The sequence below is a fragment of the Rhincodon typus genome, chromosome 15 (assembly GCF_021869965.1).
Source record: "Rhincodon typus isolate 14 chromosome 15, sRhiTyp1.1, whole genome shotgun sequence".
In the NCBI taxonomy this organism is placed as follows: Eukaryota; Metazoa; Chordata; class Chondrichthyes; order Orectolobiformes; family Rhincodontidae; genus Rhincodon; species Rhincodon typus.
In genome coordinates, this window is record NC_063346.1 from 25245968 (window position 1) to 25252095 (window position 6128).

Genomic DNA, 6128 nt, shown 5'->3' on the forward strand with positions numbered 1-6128 from the left:
TTTTTTCTGAAGAAGGGTCTAGGCCCGAAATGTCAGCCTTCCTGCTCCTCTGATGCTGCTTGGCCTGCTGTGTTCATCCAGCTCTACACCTTGTTATCTAAAATTACTAATTTCCTGAATTGGCTATGCAATTACATTATTATCAAAGGTTTCTCACTAATGAGCTTCAAGAGAGAAAAGCAATTTTTTTCTTACTTTTCATAATGTTCATAGATCTTTCTCTTGAAGGTCTATTTATGCTTGCAGCAAAGATACATTTGACAAATAAAATACCGGCACATGAGGGAACACTCTACTGTAATCATGCTAAGGATAGGTTCAGGTGATCAAATCCTGAATCAAATCCTACAATGACTGCGCTGTTGGGGGGAGGGAGTTGTCTTTGAAGGCAAGCAGACAGGCTTTAATGGAGGATTTTGGGGATGGTTGAATATAATGCATTTTCATTTCTTTACTTTGGGGATCAGGGAACAGAAGTTTTTGTCAGGGGATAAGTGTATAGAGTCAAAATGGGTTTGATTACAAAATAAGTAGATAGTCCAAACATCTGCTTTCTGTTTTATAATAATTTAGTCAGCTTTTCTCTGCTTAGAGGATTTCACACTGCCTTGATTTCCAAAGAAGCTGTAAAGTTTCTTCAACAGCAGGTCTACTATTTCCTGATCCTCAGATGGCTGGAACAAAAAACAAATCAGGACAATGATGATCAGATTTTTAAAAATGTGAAATGCTAAGTATACATGTATAATGTAATGAAAATTTCAATTCTCCAGAAAATTATAAACTGGACAACTTTTGATGGTAAATAATGCAGCCCATCCCTATTATATTGACAGATCTAAGGACTGTACAATACATGTCAGCTTTTTCTATGCTATAATCAGAATCTTCCTAAATCCTCAAAGTAGAATATTGGTTGACTAATGGGAAACCACTTGCCATATCTTCCCATGGATATACCATGGCTACGTTTATAATTACAAGCAACTGCATGAAATAACCACTAAATGTTCATTGCTATCCTGGTCTTTTTTTTTATTTACTCATAGGATGTGGGCATCACTGGCTGGCCAGCATTTATTGCCAGGAAATATGTAAATGTTGAAAATCTGTGATCATTCAAGATCACTCCCTACGGTTACGACCCTTCCCATCAGACAAAGGCATGACTTGCAGTATGTCTGTTCACAGTTCAGCTGTGCATATGCTTCCATCTGGATACGGGTACAGGCCGGGGCTGTTTGTGGTGGCACACCCTCTCAGGTTGGGAATTTCTGTAGTCTAACTGGAGAGACAGAAAAGGGAGACATTGTACCAACTAGCTAACTGATAAGTGCATTGGAATCCCAAGGGTCTGTTCCTGACTTGTAGCTTATCCAATTACGAATTTTCTGTGATTTGCAGCTTTTCCCTCTGATGGAAGTTGGAAATCTGCCCCCACCTGGACAATCTCTCATCTGGTTTAGTTATGTGATATCGACTGGAAAAGTTCAGTAGTATAAAAATTACTGGAAGATGGATCCTGTGGGGCTTTAAAGGGGTTTGAGGTTATTTGCAGCTTTTCCTCCCAACAGCTGGAATCAGTTCACTCAGATCCTTTGCGCTCTGTGTAGTCCTACTGTTGCTTCATCTATTCTCATGGAACCAGTTTTGTTTGTGGCTTGAAACGAATCCACTCACCCCCTTGTATTTATCTCAGTTTTTTTGCTGGAGTAAACCAAAGTTAATCCTACTGTCCTGTTCACCTTGTTACCCTAGCCAGCTGAGTCATTATGGGAATATGCAAAAGGAACTTCAAAGTCACTTGTTTGCAGATATATTTAGCCAACTTGTTGCAGAACATTTATTTTCTCTCAGGAAATGTGTACATACCATTGGAGAATTGCGCTCTTCTCTGAAGGTCACTAGAATTACCGAGAGAAAGAGGTTTAAGATCACAAACGTCATACAGATGGTGGAGGAAGCAATAATAATTGCACCTGAAATGGGATAATGTTCTAATACCTGGGTGCAGATAAACATAAACACATAGTCAGAAAAGCAAGAGACTTCACAACATCATCTGTTCATATGAGCTGGCAGCTTATAACCGGTGCAATAAACTAAGGGTTATTGTGGGATTCTGATTTCATTAAATTAGCAGGAAATACTTCCTAAACTTAAAACTACAATTGAAAATGAAGGAAAAATCTATGAAAAAAGCTGCAATCTTTATTCCTTGCAGACTGATTATCATTATCCACTCAGGGAATAAGAGTAATCTAAGGTAAAAGGATTCCTGTTATGCTGTTGCATGATTGCTATAAATAAAAACTATTTCAAAATTAAACAGATGATATCTCAAAGGTGTGAGAAGTTATAATGAAGAAACATCAACTCAGATAAACAGACTCTAATCTCTTTTGGAACCACGGTCCCCACCATTTGCATATCTTGGACAAATGGCATAAAATTCAAGTACAAAGTTGTTCCTTCTAACAATTAAAAATGCTGGCAATTTGATTCATAGAAGGGTGGAGGATTTTCCATGTCATTGTTCACCAGCTACTCTGAATTCCATTTCAAGATTTAAATTAAGTCTGTAATAAAGACACACAATATTTACGGACTTACTCCACTATGTCCGAGCAGCAAATCAAAGCCACAGAAAATGCTGAAGTCAAAGCAAAAATCATTCCGAATAGTTGCAACTGGTGAACAGTTACAGCTTTTCTTTTTGTATGCACAGCAGGGCTAGGAACAGTCCTTATTCAAGGACAAACCAATGGTACATGAAAACTGGACTATTTTACATTGAGAGCTTTGACAGAGACTGAACAGATGCTTGCAAACGATAGAAAGAGAAACATTAGCAGTTATGTGGCGATGTGAAAGATTCACAAATTACCTCATGGGACTGAAATTTCAGGTCAAGACAAGCCTTTGGTCACTTTATTAGGATTGAAAAGAATCTCAAAAATACATCTACATATTCAAAGATTCGGGTTTCAGGTGATGATGTACAACAATGCCATAATCTGTGTTCCATGCCATGTACTAGTAAGAGCAGATGCCCTCTCAAGAGCAGTTGGGGATGGAGGAAAAAATAAAGGATCTTATTCTTGCAGGCGAAGTACAGTTTTATCCTGCAACTTTGTCAGCAATTGAGAGCAAACTCAGACAAACTTGTGCAAGCTCAGAAATATGACAAGGGGTCCACAACTATCGAACTGCAAGGATGCTTGAAATATAGTCCAACAGGCCAAGTACAGAAAAAGTAGTACAAGCAAAAACAACACTTCACAATAGTAGAAGATTCAGTGTCATTTGACAATAGAGTGGCTTTGCCGAAATCAATGTGAAGAGAAATCCTTTAGAAATTACACAGGTATCACAAAGAGCAGAGCAAGAGTAGAACAATCAGTGTGGAGGCCAGGTATTTTAAAAGACATACAAGATTACATTTTCTCATGTCAAATATGTTCCATACACAGCCAGATACCTAGAGAGTCAATGGTTTAGTTGAAGGTGGTGATAATAGTGCTGATGGTAATAATGATGTTAATGAATACAAAGTCTATAAAAATAAGTAGAGGTAAACTACTAGAATAATGTAGACAAAATAGGGATGAACATGTGGGGAGATGCGGAATAATGGAATTCATGCAAATCATGATGATATACCTGATCACGTGATTGTGACGTTACCAAGCAAGAGGAAACCAGTCTAAAATGAGCATTAAAAGGGAGAGGTGCTTGGCATTACGCAAGAGTACTGTATTTGATAACAAGGAACATTACAGTACATAAGGAGTTGAAAAGCCTAGCTTAGAGAAAAGGAGCAGGAAGCCTCAGGGAGTGTGTATGTGCAGAAACCCACAGCCTGTGAAACATCAGATCTGTATCTCAATGTGCAGCTAACAGTATAGAACAAGATAAAATATTAAAAGTCCAGACTCTTAGTCTCACTCCACACACAGCTTGTTAAATTGGTTTATCCTTGTGTAAAATTCACTCATAAAATATAAAATATTTCCCAACCTCGTCATAGTTAAAGCTCCCGAGCTGAAGAAGGAAGATTGTTGTAGCAGCCTTGAAGAATGTGCTGTAGGAGGATAGATTCAGGCCCATAATCACATAGGTCTACAAAATTCAGAAATTGCAGGTCATTTAGATAGTCTCCATATTTTGACAATAACTTCCTCTATTATTTACTTGACTAAGTCAAATTAGTTAGAGTTTTAGTAATGAGGCATTCTTATGCACTCTGCTGAAATTTAGATAAACAGCTTTATCTGACTTTTTCCTATTTGGAAGGTCTCTGAAAATGCTGATCTACATCTTTTAAATCTGAATCATAGATACCTCATTCAGCACCGTAGTTTCCCAATTCACATTAAAACTTCACTCAACAACTGACCTAGAATTGGAACATTTAATTGTCTTTTCCCTTCTCAGGTATGATGAACTGTATTGTTTCAGTTTGTTTCTGTTTATACTCTATTACATTCATAGCTTTTGGTTCATACCAAATTGTGATCACTGCATGTATCAGTGATTCATTTTTTTGAACATCAGAAAATGTTGCAATCACTTGTGCAACATTCTACAGGGCCTTCACAGAATAAACTATCTATGTAGAGAACAGCAGGTCAGTTGTGCCAATCCCAACAACCTGGGTCAAGGTGAGTATTTGATGACTACGTGCACTGTACTGAACAGTATGATAGCTCCCCTTCTAATAGTTTCAGAGTGAAGCAGGCCTATGCCCTGGCTCCCTCTCCCTTTGACATCTTCATTTTCAGGAGTTTACTTGCACACTAGGTCAGACAGCAAGCTGTAAAATCTGTCCAGACTGAAAGCGAAGACAAAAAACACAATTCATTCTGATAAGGGGACTCCTGTACACTGATGATACAATGCTAGTCGCTCACATGGAAAATTCAGTGACTAAGACTTGACAATCTCTTCCATGCCTGTAACTTAATGTTCCCTGATAAGCATTAAGCAAACCATAGTCATGGGGCAAGGTGTTGCATCTCCATCTCAATCACACTTAGCACACCATCAAAATGTCAGTTGCACTAGATTCTAGAAGCTGTAACTTTTGCAAGGACATATATAGCAAGAATAACTGGATTAAAAGTGAAAATTCACAACATATCAGTGTTTCATAATTGAATTCTGTTTATCAGGATTCCAGCAGCACACCCTATAGAGTAGAGTGCAATGTCTAACAACATCCAGATTTCCTCATTTAACTGCTTGTGAGAAGACCAAAGTTGCTGTCAGTTTCACTGGGCAACACCAGTAAACACTAACAGTTTCACCATTAAAAGCTACAAAGGCCGGACTCTTTATTTTATTATAAACTGAAGTATGACAGTCGATGACAAATCATTATGTTCTAAGTTAAATATTATGCAGTAGAAAGGTTGTTTCTTCCTTACCACGCTGGAGTAGGCCACAAGCAGCAGAATGAGGACAACAGATAAACCTCTGAGACACCCCCAGGCTCTCTGCATTGCAGATGTGAATAGATGCAGCTTTGGATCCAGGTGTAGCAGATACCAGAGTTTTATTGTGGTTAGTGCCACCAAAACAGCAATAATGTAGGTAAAAGCTGAGTTTATGCTCATCATCCCATGGAAACTAACAAATCTGTGGAGGTAGAACAGTACAGGCCCTTCAGCCCACAATGTTGTGCCAACCTATTATCCTACTCTAAGATCAAACTATCTTGCATACCCTTCATTTTACTATTAGATAACAATATAGCTGAAACCTTGATGGCTGACATGGTTGGTTTTCAGTGTCTTCTTTCTCGTTGGGTGGCACAAGGCCATCTCAAACCAAAAGCATGGTCCCTAGCACCTGGCTAAGTTGTCAGCAAGAAGATTTGGGAGAATCTTGTGATCTGAAGGGAGAGGTGTATCTGAGGCAAGGGGAAACCTGAAAGCTTTCAGCTTCACCACAAGTAAAACAATTCATCTTATGGGTCATGACTGGCACTGACTGCTCTTCCCATTTGGCTGGTTTGACTGGGCAACCCCATGGTTTCTACACAGTCCTCCATTTTGAATTGACAATTGGGTCTTAATGACATCAAGTAATTCCAATCAGCATATTTCAAGGAGGTTTCTGGCAGA